Source organism: Hyaena hyaena, unplaced genomic scaffold (assembly GCF_003009895.1).
Source record: "Hyaena hyaena isolate Hyena2069 unplaced genomic scaffold, ASM300989v1 scaffold_478, whole genome shotgun sequence".
NCBI lineage: Eukaryota > Metazoa > Chordata > Mammalia > Carnivora > Hyaenidae > Hyaena > Hyaena hyaena.
The window spans coordinates 28563-46970 of NW_024081110.1; the positions used below are offsets into that span (position 1 = coordinate 28563).

Below are 18408 nucleotides of genomic sequence, written 5' to 3' on the forward strand. Positions count from 1 at the left end.
TCTTTCTTTCTTTCTTTCTTTCTTTCTTTCTTTCTTTCTTTCTTTCTTTCTTTCTTTCTTTCTTTCTTTCTTTCTTTCTTTCTTCTAGTTTAAAAGCCATCTGACTCAAAGCCCCCACCTAATCCTGTCATAAAATAGTTTACACTGGCCACACTTTGTTAACTGAACGTTAGAAATATTGACCTCTGCGCAGAGATCTATGTTCCATCAAAAGACTGGTTATGTTCTCTTACTAATATTTCTCTCTCTCTGCTTTTGAATTGAAACAGTAGAGAATAATTAGAGACTTTTTTGGCAGATAAAACAGTCAGTAGTTGGAAAGGTATGTTTTAGAGAAGATTGTTTATAAACACACCTCTTACTGCCAAGAACTTAAAGTCTAATTAATGAGCATCGGCCTTTCCTCTTCTATCACTTGCTTTCATTTTCTTTCATTTATATACATTCACACACTCGTTATTCTCTTGCTTTCTCTTTTCCTATTTATCTCAGTCTGTACAAGTTCGTGCATAAAATTGGCTTCCCTTCTAGCTGTTTTGTCCCTGTGCTCCATCAAAAAATATTTTCTGCATCTCTAATTTCATCAAGATATGCCTGACCGAGAATGTCAAAACCACTGAGCAGAAGTGTTTAATCCAAAGTTGGCTCTGCCGGAGATGATCAGCTGAGGAAACAACCTCGAATTTTTTCTTAATTACTTGTTAGAACGTTAAGTTTTCACTTTATGGAATAGATCCACATCCTGCTTCTCACTCCCTGCACTTTCTTGTGCAGAGCCCTCCCCCCTCAACACACACACTGATTTCCAATAGAGAGAGCTCTCTGCACCCACAAAAGACACATGGAAAGGGAAAGGGTACCTGGCTATCTGTAGGAACAGTAATGTCAGCGAAGGTTTTCCATAAGAAGAGAGTCACTTGATTTGTTGGACAGTCACATTCTGGCCACCTTTATGTAATTCCATAAACAAAGGTTTGAGAGTTGAACTGGTCACCAGCAGCAAGCCCCAGAGCGGACTGGACAGCCTAGGCTATAGCCAGGAGTAGAAGACTGCAGTCCAGTCCCCACTCAGCAGTCCAAGGACTGTATCAGATCAGGAAGGGCTGCTAATCTTTCTGAGCTTTTTGTGGCATCATCTGTAAAATGGGGGTGATACCATCAACCTTTTAGTCTCAAGGATAAAAACTAAAATAAGTGTATGTGAAAGCACTTTATAAATGATAAAGTATCATGTGAATGTTACTTATTACCTGACCGTATAGATAAGAATCAAAATGATAGATTTCTGTTGCAAGTTTTTTTTTCCTTTTGATTTAGTCCTCCTTCAATGAAGGATACTTTGTTGTTTAAACTATTTTATAAATATAACATTTATGAAAGGAAGGATTTAGGGTATAATTATCAGGGAAGGAAGCCTATGTTTCTTTGGGATGAGAAGCCCTGTGACTTGTTGGCCCAATACAGTGCATTCATAATCTCCTTTCGTGAGGTTTACCCATGTGTTAAGAGTGCATCATGCTCAAAGGACACACTTAGTGAATATTTGAGAACAGCAGTCAGGGAAAGCATGTGCCGGGAACTAGTCAGATGGGCAACACAGACAACCATTGCTACGTTGGCCACAGTTGGAATAACTGCTTTGGAGACACTGGTAGAACCAGAATAGAAAGTATTAGAATAGGTGCTCTTCCTCCTCTCCATTTCAGCTGTTTTGCAAGTCCCTTCTCTATACAAGCTCAGAATCTACATCATCTAAGAGTAGACATCTGGTGAGGAAGACTGTAGAACTGCAGATCGCTGGTGTATCATGCCTCATTTGATGAGGCATGGCTTTCAGGATCCTTCCAAAAGGAAGAAGGCTGAATCTTTGTGGACTGAAGACATTGATTATTTTTTCACAGTTTGAAAGAAATCTCCTGGGACGATCTGTTCTATGTGTCAACTAGGTTAAGTTATAGTAAGTACCCAATTATTTAATCAAGCACAAATGTTGCTTGTAAGATATTTTGTGGATATAGTTAACATCTCTAATCAGTTTACTTTATATAAAGTATATTACCCTGGATAATGTAGGTGGGCCTCATCCAATCAATTGAAGGTCTCCTGGAGAAGAAATTCTGCCTCAGGATTATAACATCAACTCTTGCCCAAGTTTCCAGTGTGCCAGCTTGCCTGGTAAATTTTGAACTTGTCAGTCCACAATCTTGTAAGCCAGGTCCTTAAAATAAATCTGTCTGTCTATCTGTTTATCTCTGTTCTGTTTCTCTGGAAACCCCTGACCAATATAGCTTTTCTCTATCCAGAGATTACCTTTCCTTTGACTCTGTTATAACCCTCTTCTCAGAAACCCAGGATGCCAAATGCTTTCTTTTCACTAGGAAACCCACTGCATTACTAGGACCACAAACCATGTAAATTAATTACAAATTATAATCCAACTCTGATCTTAGAATCTACTGAACATTAATATAGCTTAAGTACATACTTTTTCACTCCTTACTGATTTTACCTCATCAAAAGCCAGATGTTCAAAACATCTGTATTCTAATCCCACATCTACTTTAGTTCTTATAACTGTACAGTCTCTGATTATTCCCCAAACGGTCTCCCAGCGAACACATGCTCATCAGCAAAGACTCTCAGGGTACTGACAAGGTGGCACTGTGTCAGGGTGCCCAGGCAGTAGATCTCAAGTTGTAAGCATTGTGTTGCAAAGAAGTAGTCTTTCTTTTGACACCAGACTTGAAAAAGTAGCAATCTCATAATTCAGGGTTTCAAGATCAGTCAGGAGTAAAAATTTCTTCCCTGTTTAAAGAGTTATTTTTATTTGCAGAGCCTGTCCTAGAATCCTTTACATACATTCTAGGCCCTTGATGTCCATGAATCACAATGTTATGAACCTCACCTCTGGCCATTCCCAGGCAGACGAGTCAAGGGTCTGGGTTCCGTGAGTCATTTATCACAGACTTCAGTTTTAAGCAGTTCCCAGTGGGATTACGTGTGAGCCTTTTCAATTGTCCGTGACTGTGTTTCGTATACACATATCGATCGCCCTCTCTAATTCCCAGACCTGGTGCCCTGCCCTTCTGTCTGGCTTGGGTGAAGCAGCATGGAGGCACCATGCTGGCCCCTGAGGGGTGGGGAAAGAACCTGGCGCCACTGAGCAGACGTCCCTTAATGGTAATCCTCCAGCGAGTCGGTGGCCTCCAAAGAGACCATGAGTGTGGCCTGTTGATGAGGAATGTAGTCATGGTCACACACAAAAAATCCCCAGTCTCTGCCTCAGGACCCCATGCATGGCCCATCATCTCTGCTGCAGAAAGAAACTGGACAGGACCTCCCCTTAGGAGCCTGTCAGCCCTTGTCACTAATCAGCCCAGGGGCTACTCAGAATGACTAGAGGCACTCACTTCCACCCCCCACCAACTGCACTGCCCGCTCTCAGCCCCTGCCACCTGGGGAGCCCCACACCAGGCCAGGGCAATCAAGCTTGGCTTCTGCATGGCCGTGCAAATCTCACCATCAGCCAGGCTCCTAAAATATTTATATTTATACATGCAGGGCTCAGACTATCTTTTTCCACTAACAGGTAAGGGCTGAGTATGGTTGGGAGAGTTTGTTCATACCATGCGAGCAAACCTATCAACAGCGGCTCACCTGGTTGGGAGGGCAAGGATCTCACTTCCCAAAAGAGCTGAAAAGTTGGCCATTGTCATAATCCAGGCACTGGAAGAAAATCATATTAGGCTTGCCTTCCCTTTTATTCAGAGATTTGGCTTCATTCTTGCCCAGGCAAAAGTCAAAATGCCTCTCGTGATAGATGCCTCTCCCCAGACCGACATGTTGAAGGGTGGGTGAGCACAATATATGTATTTCTTTTCAAAGATAGCATGACATAATACCATAGAGCTTTTGTGTCTACCCATTCTCTTGAAGGACTGTTAGAAAACTAGATGATTGGCAAGAAAATCTAGAGAAGGGAGGGAGGCAGGAAGATCCATATTTTCAGCAAAGATGGATGGGTCCATTCAAGCTTCAATTAGCAGTTGTCCCCAAATATTCAGAAAATATCTTAAACTGGGGTTTCTTTTCCTTTTCTTTTTCTTTTTTTTTTTTTTTTTTTTTTTTTTTTAGACTGGGGTTTTCTGAGAGAAGATAGCCATAATTTGCCCATGTTAGTGATAACTGTCCCCACAAAAACAGTTCAGTTTATCTAAAAACTGAAGGTTTCACTAGCTTGTGCCTCTCATCATCCTGGCTTTGCACACATGGGAATTATTTTTAAGTACTCTAAAATGGTATCATTTCCTAGTTGCAAATTATTTGGGTGTATTTTGAAACTAATTAAAAGAGAAATGTCCTATTTTGTAAAGAGCAGCATTTCTACATTTAAAAAATCAGATGTTCTCAGTGGGGAGCAGGGTTTTATCTTTGTCAGTGTTGGCTATTGCTAAATGCATCCCAGATTGAAAATCTAAATGAAATAACTACAAGGATTTACATGGGGGAAGTTTATATTGGGAAAGCAAGAGGGAGACACATATACATATATAATACATAAACGATGTATCTGTGATTTTAGAAAGCCTTTTCCTATCATATTTTTTTTGTGTGTGTTGCTAGTTACTTGTTATTTCCCTGTGAGCATTGCAAACATGGAGGGCTGCAGAGATGCCAGGCTCCATCATGATGTCCAAAAATTGGCTTTGTACATATGCTAAATTAGAGACTGGCTGGCGGAAGCAGTTCACAGATCCTGGATTGGCAGGGATTCCTCATGAAAGAAGACAGGACCTCAAGCCCAAGGGACTCATTCTTCAGCCAGCAGTCATGCAACACGCTCCATCCAACAAGCCAAAACCCTTTTTAAAACAAATTCTGAATCTCCATCGGGAATCAGGTCCAGCCCAGGTAACATAGCCCCCAAAAGTCTAGTCCCCTTTCCTGCTTCATGAGGAAGAGACTGTATTGAATCTTGCATGGGCCAGAGCTTTGAGATTTATCACCAAAAGATCCAGGTCATTTCAGTTACCTCTAGTGGTGAATAGGCCTCCCCAGTGTTGAAGGAGGAAGATAGGAATCTACAGACAAACACCTTTCTGTTTTTGCCTTCCTCAGAAATAAGCAAACTGTTGTGATGGTTCTGATGGAGGGAGAGTTAACGCAGCGGAGAAATGTATTAGACAGCCGGAGCACATAAGTCCATGCCAAAAGGATCCACCATCTGGGTCTTTCTTGCTCACTGTGTCAACCAGAAAATGCCTCTCTCACTTACAAGTAGCTGGTTGATAGCTTTAATGTTCCCATGAGATATACTTTATATTATGGGCAACAATGAATTTTAATGAAAAACAGCTTTTTTTTTTTAATAGTTCTTGTTGTAGACCATGGGTTCCTGCTTCATTTTAATGCTGAGTACTAGAGAGGAAGTGAGGAAACTTATTTCCTAAGCCAAGAAGTGCTTTGGACTTAAATGATGACATCTGACAAGTTAAGGAACAGTTCTAAGTGTGGACATTAACTCCGGGTACCTTACCTTTCCTCTAAGGGGACAGTGAAAAATTAAGAGCTGAACTAGGTGACCCCAGTCCCAATCAGTGCCCTGATGTGAAAGCTGGATCAGAGCCTTGCAGCCTTTTGGGTTCTGGGTTTTGTCAATCCTTCATTCACCTGAGAGCAAGCTCTGTGAGAGCAAAGATCCTTGTGTGCCCATAGCACACTCAGTAAACATCACTGAGTATATTGGTTGGGTTATGTCTTAGTTAGTTTGAGCTGCTATAACGAGTACCATAGACTGGGTGGCTTGAAAAACCAACATTTATTTCTCACAGTTCTGGGGACTGAGAAGTGCCCAAGGTGTAGGACAATTTGGTTCCTGGTAAGAGTCTGTTTCCTAATTCATAGATGTCTGTTTTCTTGACTTTTCCTTACATGACAGAGAGAAAGATCATCTCTCTTTGAAGAGGACAAATCCCATTCAAGAGATTCACCTTCATCACCTACCTCCCAAATGCTTTACCTCGAAATACCATCACATTGGAGGTTAGGGCTTCAGTATACAGATTTGGGGGAGATACAAACATTCAGACCATAGAATGTTGGTTGTCTCATCAGATGGCACCAGTGAGACCAACATGTAAAGAGGCAGCACAAGCTTTGATCACAACCTGTAGTGCTCAAATAGGCATTAGGAGACTTGGACTGTAGTCCTGGCTCTGCCCCCATCATGTTGAGTGACCTCAGTAATTTATTGGTTGCTCTGGGACTTTTATCTCCTTATTTCTACAGTGACTGGATAATTGCTGAGCTTTCTTCAGCCCTAAAATTGTGTGACTCAAGCCATAGCCAACTATTTAATTTTTTTTAATGGTTTTTTTTTTTTATTTATTTCTAGGAGAGAGAGAGACAGCGTGAGCAGGGGAGGGTCAGAGAGAGAGGGAGTGACAGACTCCGAAACAGGCTCCAGGCTCCGAGCTGGCAGTCAGCACAGAGCCCGACGTGGGGCTCGAACCCACAAACTGCTAGATCATGACCTAATCGAAAGTCGGACGCCCAACCGACCAAGCCACCCAGGCGCCCCATAGCCAACTATTTAAAAAAATACATCTCTGGATGATGAAAGTTATCTACTAGACTTAGGTGGAAAAACCAACATTCTTGGTAGAAAGAATTTCTCCAGCCACACAACCTAAAGACTGTGACTCAGAGGTACTATCTTCCTCTTCCTCTTAACCGGTGCTCTTTCAGTGGAGGTAGACAGCAGAAAGGGGAAGAGCAGACACTGATGCACAGCATAAGTAGGGGGCAGAATATGCCTCCAGACAGCTGTGGTCTACAGTGTAGTATTTAGAGATAGCCAAGGACAAAGAGATGGACTTTGAGGCATTCAAGCAGTTGTGGATGCCCCTCGGGCCAGAAATATTACAGAGGGGAGTCGTGTGTGAGCTTAGAGTTGTCCCAGGCCACCTCTTAGGTCTGTCCAATTCAACTACCCTGTGACTCTGATAGTACCAAGCCCTGTCCCCTGCCATACAGTGGCACCCTAAGAGACCTTGCCAAGGACCTAAAGTAGTCGAGGCACTGTTCACCTCCACAGGGACAGGGAGAGGAGGGAGGATGGAAAACGGAGAAGTCACTTTTATTAACATATTTTCTAGTAGCACTTTTAAGGAGTCATTCATTCCACTGTTCATGTTCATTTTCTTTGGTAGGTTTATTTTGGTTCAAAAAGTTGCTGTCTCAAGATATAAACACACATCAGAAAACAGTACAATTGGGACAGTAGATTAGAGTAATATATAAAACATTTTTAGCTGATTGAAAACACAGCTGTAAAAACTGCCTTTACAAGGTACTGATTACAAACAGTGAGAACAAAGTCAACTTAGTTTTAACATCATATATCCAGTTCCCTCAGCAGTTCTAGTAAATGCAGTGGTGTGAAAAACAACACAGGCAATACTTTTGCACAGAATATCTCTTGTTGATGGCAAGTGTTAGACAAGTTTAGTTTCATTCGTTATTAACCATGACTTAATAAAATAATTGTACCTTGATCTTTTAGCTAACCTATAGTTCTTGGCCACCACAGCCCATTTTTGTTGATTTCTGACTCTAAAAACTGGAAGCCTTTGGGGCATCTGACTGGCTCAGTTGGTACAGCGTGTGATTCTTGATTTTAGGGTTATAGTTTCAGGCCCCCCTATGTGTGTAGAGATTACTTAAAAACAAATAAACTTAAAAACAAAGAACTGGAAGCCTTTTGGTAGTCACCCATCTGAAGATATTCCTGCAAGCATATTAAGGCAAGTAATGATTAAAATAATATACCTCAGGGGCACCTCAGTGGCTCAGTCGGTTAAGCGTCCGACTTCGGCTTAGGTCATGATTTCATGGTTTGTGGGTTTGAGCCCCGCGTCAGGCTCTGTGCTGACAGCTGGCTCAGAGCCTGGAACCTGTTTCAGATTCTGTGTCTCTGTCTCTGACCCTCCCCTGCTCACGCTGTCTCTCTCTCTCAGAAATAAATAAACACATTAAAAAATTTTTTTAAAAAAACATTTAAAAAAATAATATACCTCATTTACTGTAGTGAAGTGAACTGTGGCTTCTCAAAAGCTACATCCATATCCTAATCCCCAGAACCCATAAATGCAACCTTATTTGGGGAAAGGGTCCTAAAAATGTAGTTATGTTGTCGAGATAAGATCATCCTTTAACATCCAATGTCAAGAGTCCTTGCAAGTGACACACCGAGGGGAAGGCCACATGGAGGGAGAGGCAGAGGTGCAGCGACACACAGTGCAGCCAGCACACGCTGGGAGCAGCCAGGAAGGATCCTCCAGCGAGGGAAACAGTCCTGTTGATACCTCCAGTTCAAATTTCTGCTTTCAGAGCTGTGAGAGGGTAAATTCCTATTGTTAGAGCAGCCAGAGTTTGTAGCAATTGGTTATGGCAGCCTTGGGAAACTAGTGCACTTCAGATGAGTATATTTCAAAGGATGGACATCATTAATCGGGAACTCTAATATCTCTTCTCCTATTAACCTCATAGTTGGTCTGATAATAAAAAACAAAGAACACTGACTTAAAACCCATGAGGGGGGCCGCCTGGGTGGCTTAGTCGGTTAAGCGTCTGACTTTCGATTAGGTCATGATCTCGCAGTTCGTGGGTTCGAGCCCCGCGTCGGGCTCTGTGCTGACTGCCAGCTCAGAGCCTGGAGCCTGTTTCAGTCTGTGACTCCCTCTCTCTCTGACCCTCCCCTGCTCACGCTGTCTCTCTCTCTCTCTCTCTCTCTCTCTCTCTCTCTCCTAGAAATAAAAATATTAAAAAAAAAACCCATTAGGGGTGCCCAGATGGCTCGGTTGGTTGAACGTCCTACTCTTGACTTTGGCTCAGGTCATGATCTCACAATTTGTGAGTTTGAACCCCACGTCAGGCTTTGCACTGACAGCATGGAGCCTGCTTGGGATTCACTCTCTCTCCTCTATCTCTGCCTTTCCCCTGCTCACAGTATGCTCCCTCTCTCAAAATAAATAAATAGACTTAAAAAAAAAAACTTAAAAAAATTTTTAAAAATATTACTAACTAGGAATATTAGATCTCTTTTGAGATAAACATTTTCGCTCACATAATAGCTGTCCATAAATACCACCTTCTGACTGAGCCACGGTTTTCTTAAGATTTTTAAAAAATATTTTTAATGTTGGGGTGCCTGGATGGCTCAGTTGGTTAAGTGGGTGACTTTGGCTTAAGGCATGATCTCACAGTTTGTGGGTTTGAGCCCCATGTCAGGCTCTGTGCTGACAGTTCAGAGCCTGGAGCCTGCTTCAGATTCTGTATCTCTCTCTCTCTCTCTCTCTCTGTTCCTCCCCCACTCCTGCTCTGTATCTCTCTCTCTCTCAAAAGTAAAAATATTTTTAATGTTTATTTGTTTTTGAGAAAAAGCAAGTGGGGGGAGGGGTAGAGAGAGGGAGACAGAGGATCTGAAATGGGCTCTGTGCTGACAACAGAGAGCCCTGTGTGGGGCTCCAACTCAACAAGCTGTAAGATCATGACCTGAGCCGAAATCAAGAGTCAGACGCTTAGCCGACTGAGCCACCCAGGTGCCCTTTAAGATATTTTTGTAGGAAAAAACATTTCATTATCAGAGACAGGGGCTTCATTTTGATATCCCTCCATCCTGGAAAAACTTTGTTTCTGTGTCAGACACATACTCTTCAATAACCTCTCCCTTTTAAGCTACTTCAGGTTCATAGAGTAATAGTACTGATAAAATTCTGCTGTTTTATTATACATTTATCAAATAGTCACCTATCTGGTCTTTTAGCCAGAATTCGTTGGCGTTTTCTCAACAGCTCTGTCTCAATACATCTTTTAACAATTGTTCTCCAACATAGTCTTCATTTCAAATTTAGAATATGATATTAATCAGTTTACCAGTTCACAACTGTGGGTGAACAGTTTACAGTGTTTGTGACAATATTGAATTTATTACCAAATGAGTGATTTTTTAATAGAAGCACATTGATTTTTGCTTGTTTTTCACAATCCAATTCAGTATCTGAGCAACTCTGCTTGATGATTGACTTCGGTTAGGAAAACATTCACCCTGGGCTTGGTGTACTACCTGTTTTCTCCTTTCTCATCTTTAGATGATCTCTTGAAAGAACCCACTTTAGACTCCAACGTTACCTCTATTTCTTTTTCTTCTTATTTAAATATGTATTAAATACCTACACATCCTATCCAGGTAGAAGAAACCAACACTTGGAAGAGCCATTACAGTAGATGGTAGTTTGGGTGTGAGCCAGTATGTTCAAATTTATATAAAAACTGAGAAGTATCCTGGAAAGGAAGTTTATTGCCAGACAGAATTCTCTAGCCCTGAAGTTACCTTCTAAGGGAACCCAAGACTCCTCCCTTAAGTGGACAGAGCAAAGTAGCTGTTTACTCCTTATCACAATCAGAATTTGGAGTGTAATTATAGAAAGAAAGCAGAATATCAACAATGTTTCCATTTGATCACCAGTGGAGGCTGAGTAAATGTAAGATATGTCACCAAATATATCAAAGAAAAGAGGTATGAGAGGGAAATTTAAAAATGAATGAATTTCATTAAATGGTCTATATTTCTTTACCAGCTCCTGTAGTTTAAAAGGAAAAAATTAAATAAGCCCCCAGTGTTACATTGCATTACAGTCGTTGAGCTGCTGAGGCTCCTGGGTGACTCAGTCGGTTGAGCATCTGACTCTGGCTCAGGTCATGATCTCATGGTTTGTGGGTTCAAGCCCCATGTCGGGCTCTGTGCAGATGGCCCTAGAGCCTGAAGCCTGCTTCAGATTCTGTGTCTGCCTCTTATTCTGCCACTCCCCTGCTCGTTCTCTCTCTGTCTCTCTCTCCAAAATAAATAAATATATATATTTTAAAAATTTTAGAATCTTTAAGCTGCTTTCATAGCTACAAAATGGTCAGTCCAACTCCACCGTTCAGTATTAGAAAGTCAGTATGATCTTTCACTAAACTGTGTCCTCAAATCAGCATTTATCAAAAATAAAGGAGGTATTTTTAATTTTCTCATGCTTCCTCTTTGTTCAGTTGTTTCAGAATTTTGATGGTCAAGAGGCATTTTCTGTTGAAATCCTAAACAAACATATCTAAAGTCAAATTAATCATCTACACCTCTCCCCCCCCACCCAAAATTCCACTTGTTGTTTCTGCTGGGTCTTCTCCATCTTTGGAACATACCTCCCACACACACACAGCAATGAGAAAGGAATTTTCCAGGACCAGTGCAAGGATAGCCGGTCAATGCCCAGGGCTAGAGGCTGGGAAGCAGACTTTGTAGCAGGGCCTATCTTTATTGTTATGTCTTCCCAGACAGTCTTCTTCCCCCAGCTGCATACTCTGCTTTCACTATCTCCCACACCCTTTATGTGCAGGCAGTTATTCTCTTGTGTTAATGTACAGGCTCAGCTACTGTAACAAGAAGACCCAGAGCTGCAGTGGCTCAAGCCAAATGAGGTTTATTTCTCTCTCCCCTAACTGTTCAGAGGCAGGCAGGTAGTTCCGGTGGATGGGCAGCACTGTTCCTTGAGTCCACTGAGAGACCAAGTTGCTTCTGCCTTGTAGATATGACACCTTGATCTATGAGGGTGAGACTCGCTCCATACTGTGTTTGAGTTCCAGCCTCTGAGATGGGAGAAGAGAAAGTGGAGGGCAGATGGCTTCCTTAAGGGATTAAACACTGCACGCACCACTTGTGTTCCATTCACACCCTAGCCGTGAGTGGGGCTGGACTTTGTAGGTTTTAAGAGGTAAAACTCAAAGTAAGAGGCAAGAATAGAAGCTGGGGCCAGGAGCAGTCTCTGCAACACCCAGTGCAGCCACCATGTAATGTCTGCCCTGTTGTATATATGTCGCCTTGTGTTGCCATTTTTCATTTCTGTTTTATTGCAAGAAGGGTGCAATTTTTTTTAACATATTTAAGTCATATCTATACCCAATGTGGGGCTCAAACTCACAATCCTGAGATCAAAAGTTGCATGCTCTTCCAGCTGAGCTGGCCAGGTAGCCCAAGAAGGGTGCATTTTTAAAATATTTTTAGTTGTGGTTAAAAAAAATCACATTAAATATACCATTGTAGCCATTTAAAGTATACAGCTCAGCATTATTCGGTTTATTCGTATTGTTGTACAACCAATCTCCAGAGCATTTCATCTTGGAAAACTGGTATTAAGTCCTCAAAATCACAGTGCTTTAATGTCTATTAATGCTTCTTTATTTTTTTTTTTAATGTTTTATTTACTTCTAGGAGAGAGAGAGACAGCGTGAGCAGGGGAGGGTCAGAGAGAGGGAGTGACAGACTCTGAAACAAGCTCCAGGCTGGCAGTCAGCACAGAGCCCGACGCGGGGCTCAAACCCACGAACCACGAGATCATGACCTAATCGAAAGTCGGACGCTTAACCGACTAAGCCACCCAGGCGCCCCAATGCTTCTTTAATCTAGTTTAAAGATGGTAGGCATTATCTGTTGTTTGATTATGCATGATTTTATATATATGTATATATATATATATATGACAAGTATGTGTAAAGGCTCATAATAAATTTCAGCTAACTTTTTAAAAACTTATTCTATCCAGGGGCGCCTGGGTGGCTTGGTCGTTAAGCGTCCGACTTTCGCTTGGGTCGTGATCTCGCGGTTCGTGGGTTCGGGCCCCGCGTCGGGCTCTGTGCTGACTGCCAGCTCAGAGCCTGGAGCCTGTTTCGGTCTGTGACTCCCTCTCTCTCTGACCCTCCCCTGCTCACGCTGTCTCTTTCTCTCTCTCTCCTAGAAATAAATAAAAACATTAAAAAATTAAAAAAAAAAAAAAAAACTTATTCTATCCAAAATGACAAAGATTGAAGGCTTTTGTATTTAAAACTACAGAATACTCAAAATATTAGATATTTTGCATTTTTCTACCATAAAATACATACTAGGTTGAAATGTTAATTGAGCACTATATTATTACTTCTCCCCAAAAGGAAGTGATAAAGGTGTATTTCTATTACTTGAAAGAGGGGTTCTCTTGAGACAGTTGACCAGAGTAAGATTATGCAGAGAACGTTGGATGTTAAAGCCAGAAAGAAACTCAGAACTCATCTTGTCAATTTAGAAACTGAGGTCCCATACACCTCCGACTTTTATCTCGGGAATGCCTCCATCTGTGGCATGTTACCATGGCAGATAAAATTTAGTTGCCAAAAGAATAATTCTGAATATACATAATGTTGTTTAGCTCTGGGAGAAAGTAAAGACTGACCTTTAGGTAATTTTCCCATATTATTAAAAGTTACTAAACATATAACATTCTTTTTTTTTTTAATGTTTATTTTTGAGAGAGAGTTCATGTGTGCCCACACAAGTGGGAGAGGGGCAGAGAGAGAGGGAGACAAAGAATCCTAAGCCTGCTCCAGGCTCTGAGCTGTCAGCACAGAGCCTGACGTGGGGCTCGAACTCAAAAACAGTGAGATCACGCCCTGAGCCGAAGTCAGCCACTTAACCAGCTGAACCACCCAGGTGCCCCTACAACATACAACATTCTTCAAACCCTTTTGAGAAACTGAAAAATTGGTACTCACAATGGCTGGATTTAAGAACACTATAATGAAAGCACATTAAGTGGGTGTAAAGTTAACATCCTAGCCAGCCGACACTTTTCACTCCTTCTTAGAAGTTAAATGTCTGGCCAGCCAGCCAGATGTCGTGACTTACAGGCTGGGTGTAACATCTAGATGAAGAACAGTGGGACCCCTGTTTAGAGTTTAGAAAGAACATTTGCCAAATCTGCCCAGAGGAGGGCAACTCAGTAGTGAGAGGAAGTTGAAACCATATCATAGGCTTTCAGAGAGACAGCTATTAGAACTAGGAGTGTTAGAAGACCAAGCACTCAGGAAACAGAGTAAGCATCCTGAGACATTTATAGGACTGCCGGACCGTGGCCATGCTTACACAAAAGCAGAGAAATCATTTGCCAAGAGGATAGAAGGGCATACTGCCCTAGACAGAGCTTCTTGGGGGTAACTTCAGAGACCCCTCCCAGCTCTCTTTGTTTTCACTTTTTTACTTTTTTCATTTTTGTAGTGTTTTTATTTATTTCTGAGAGAGAGAGAGAGAGAAAGCGTGGGCAGGGGAGGGTCAGAGAGAGAGGGAGACACAGAATATGAAACAGGCTCCAGGCTCCGAGCTGGCTGTCAGCACAGAGCCCGACGTGGGGCTCGAACCCACGAACCGTGAGATCATGACCTGAGCCGAAGTCGGACACTTAACCGACTGGGCCACCCAGGCACCCCTGTTTTAACTTTTTTAATGTTTTATTCATTTTTGGAAGATCTTGACAGAGTGTAAGCAGGGGAGGGGCAGAGAGAGAAGGAGACAGACCCCTCCCAACTCTAAGACTAATTCTTTGTGATTCTTACTCCAGGACCTCAGTTACTGATCGTGTTTACAAAATAGAAGAAAGAGTCTGTCATACCTAAGAATGGGGCACCTGCTTCTTGCTGCGAGAACCTAAAAGACCTGGAAGAAACAGTGTGTGTGTGTGTGTGTGTGTGTGTGTGTGTGTGTGTGCGCGCGCGCGCACATGAGAGAGAACGACTGAGACAGAGAGAGGGAGAGAGGGAGAGAGAGAGAGCATATGCAGGGGTGAGCAGATTTCCCATCTGACTCTCAAGGTAATCTTCCCAGATAAGGCAGCCGTTCCGTGCCCGGCCCTGCCTTAGGAGATCTGAGGACTTCAAATCATGGTCGGACTTGAGTGAGTTTATCTCCTCTACATCGTTATGGAGACAAGACTAATATGCCTAAGATGACAGAGAAACCAGGAGACATTCTAGAGCTCTTTTTCCTCACAGTTTTCATTCTTGCATTTTCTTCCCTATCTGTTGCCCGTTCCTTTCTTTATTAAATTTTTTTTTAATGTTTTATTTATTTCTAGGAGAGAGAGAGAGACAGCTTGAGCAGGGGAGGGTCAGAGAGAGAGGGAGTCACAGACTGAAACAGGCTCCAGACTCTGAGCTGGCCGTCAGCACAGAGCCCGACGCGGGGCTCGAACCCACAAACCGCGAGATCATGACCTAAGCGAAAGTCGGACGTTTAACCGACTAAGCCACCCAGGCGCCCCAACCGTTCCTTTCTTTAAAAAAAAAAAATTAGCTTACTGTATGGCACTAACTTAATCACAACCACCTCCATTCAAAAATGCATACAACCAAAAAAAAAAAAAAATGCATACAACCTGGTGCTCGCTTTGACGGCACGTATACTAAAATTGGAACAATACAGAGAAGATTAGCAAGTCCCTGTGTAAGGATGACACGCAGATGCATGAAGCATTCCCTGTTTTTATGTCCTTAGTCCTGGCATGCCTCCAAAGCTGGAGGTCCAGTCCAGTTCCTCCCATCAAGGCTGGGTGCCTCATGGCTACGACACATCTCCTTCCTCTCTGGCACTCTCTGTACTTTCCTCCTCCTCCCAATCAGAGCTCTGGCACGGAAGCAAAAAATGCATACAACCTGAAAAAAGATCAAAAACCTCTCACTCCCTCCTGCCTTCTTGGGCAAACAGCACTGAAGTAGTGTTTGTTGCCAAAATACATTCAACATGGCTTGAGAAATCAGCTTACACACAGTCCAAATTTAAATCTTTAAAATCATCCTCTTCCCTAGACCAAAACAGCAACAGATGGGTAAAGGAAGAAGCGGAACGTGGTCACATTTTATACCAGCAATATAGATCTTTTCAGAATGCAGTAAGTCATTTGCCATCCGCAACCTGTGGTCTTCCATTCCTGCTGAGGCATGGATTCGAGATTCTGGGTTTGGGGTTTCTGAGTTGGAACAAAAACATTTAGCAGGTTGCTATTTTTTTTTTAAATCAAGCAATGATGAGCACGCTAGGCCTGCCTGCCCCCCTCCTGAATAATCCTGTACCCTGAAGACCACGGCACACATAGGCAAAGAGCCTCTAGATATTTAATATCTAATTTTATTCAAAATGAAAGTTCTAAGATTGGGCAGGTGGACAGGCTGGCTCCCATTATCTGTGAGTAAATTTGGCCCCTTCAGCGACTCTCCTTAATGCCAGGAGACCAGCTCCCTGTGTTTTCTTTTCAGTTTGGCATTGCAGACATAAGAGCCATGAGATACACTCCCTGTTACTGTGAGGGTATAGTCCTGATGTGAGGACACTGGGTTATCAAAAACAGATCAAGTTAGTATGAGCTCAGAACCAACCCCAAGTGAGTGAGCACCAAGAAATGGGAGTTTAAATTTGGATGGTCCTTTTTTAAAAAACAGGTTTTGTATACACCTTAAAATCAGCATGTATTTTTTTTAAATCTAACACTTACTAACCATTTATTTATATTACACCATTTTGAATCCTCACCAATCCCTGAGTCGGACACTATTTTCCTCCCCATTTTTCAGATGAGGAAACTGAGGCACAGTGAGGTTAAGGAACTGCCCGGTCTCTTACAGAGCCAGTCATTGGCAGGGTTGGAACATAGACTTGCTGGATCCAGAGCTGGTTTAGAGGGAGACCGTGAGAGTTGGAATTTCATGGCCAGTCCTTTGGAGCCTAAATGAGCGTGTAATTTGACCTAGCATTTGCACTTCTAGGATGTATCCTAAGGGAATATTCAGACAAGTGCTCTGAAATGAATGTTCTGGGATATTCGTTACAGCTTTGTGTGTAATCTTTTCAGTATCAGGGCAAATGTCACCTCCTCAAAGAAGCTGTTTTGCTGCCCTACTCAAGTAGCACTGCCCCCTGGCATGCTATCCCGGTGCTAAATTCTGTCTTCTTGATAGCTCTTTCCACAGCCTGCAGTTGTTTATTGGTTTACTCATTTATTAGTTGCTTTCCTAACTGGAATGTAAGTTCCATGTAGGCAGGGATCTGTTATCTACATTACCTAAAATACTACCTGGCACAATAAAGCGTATTCAGGAAATATGTGTTGAAAAAAATGAATGAATGAGTAGCAAAACATTGGGGAAATGTAAACTCTTAGTCATTAGGGGATTGATTAGACAAATTATGGCATATATATGCAATAGAATACTGTGCAATCATGACAAATGATTGTGGAGATTTTCTCATTTAGAGAGATGGACTTTGCCTATTGTTGGGTGAAAAAAGCAGGGGAAGCATGTGTACTATGGTCCCTGTACTGGTCAGGGCTTCTGGTAGCCAGCCAAAGAATCTACTCTACTAAGTTAAAGCAGAAAACAAAATAGTTTATTATAGGCTACTGGGTAAGTCACAGACCCTATGTGATGCAAGAAGGGATTCCGCAGACAGGGGCCCAGGGTTGGAAGCGCGACACCCAAGTTCTGCATCACCTCCACTGCTGACTCTCTGTGCAGTCTCTGAAAAAGTTAACTCTCAAAACCTCCATGTCCTTCAGGCAAATGTGGATAATAAAACCGGCCCTGTCTATGCCTCAAGACTGCTATGAGAGCAGATGAGATGCAGGCCCTTTGAAAAGTTACAAGATGCACTCCAGCAGGTGGAGCTGACTGGCTCAGTCAGTAAGAGTAGGTGACTCTTGATTTTGGGGTCATGAGTTTGAGCCCTACATTGGGTATGGAGATTATTTTGTAAGTAAAATATATAAATGCAAAAAACAATAGGGTATTAAAAAAAGGAAACGTTAAAAAAGAACTGTGTGACATTTACATCAGTGTTCAAAAAGACAAGAAATAACAAGTGTTAGCAAGGATGTGGAGAAAGAAACTCTTGTGCACTGTTGGTGGGAATGTAAATTCTACAGCCACTGTGGAAACCAGTATAGAGATTCCTCAAAAAAATTAAGAATAGAAATACCATATGATCCAATAATTCCACTAATAAATTTGGGTATTTATCCAAAAAAAACCAAAAACACTAATTCGAAAAGATACATGCATTTTTATGTTTATTATAGCATTATTTACAATATAGAAACATGGAAACAACCTAAGTGTCCCTTGATAGATGAAGATGTGTCTGTGTGTGCGCACACACAGTGGAATATTACACAGCCATAAAAAAAATGAGATCATGACATTTGTAACAGTTTGGATGGCCCTAGAGGGTATTATGCGCTAAGTGAAATAAGTCAGACTGAGAAAGATAAATACCTTATGACTTCACTCATATGTGGAATATGAAAAAAACAAAGAAACAAAAAGCAGAATCAGACCTGTAAATAGAAAGAACAAACTGATGGTTGCCAGTAGGAAGAGGGGTCGGGCATGGGCAAAATTGGTGAAGAGGAGTGGGAGAGACAGGCTTCGAGTTCTGGAATGAATAAGTCACAGGAATAAAAGGCACAGCACAGGAAATACAGTCAGCGATACTGTAATAGGGTTGGTTGTATG

General features: G+C 42.1%; 1 non-coding gene across 1 annotated transcript; it reads left to right on the plus strand.

Moving 5' to 3' along the window:
* Positions 1-15281: 15281 nt before the first annotated feature.
* On the plus strand, positions 15282-15387 carry LOC120246663. Its single transcript, XR_005532100.1, has one exon. It is a non-coding gene; the product is annotated as a U6 spliceosomal RNA (small nuclear RNA).
* The last annotated feature ends 3021 nt before the right edge of the window (positions 15388-18408 follow it).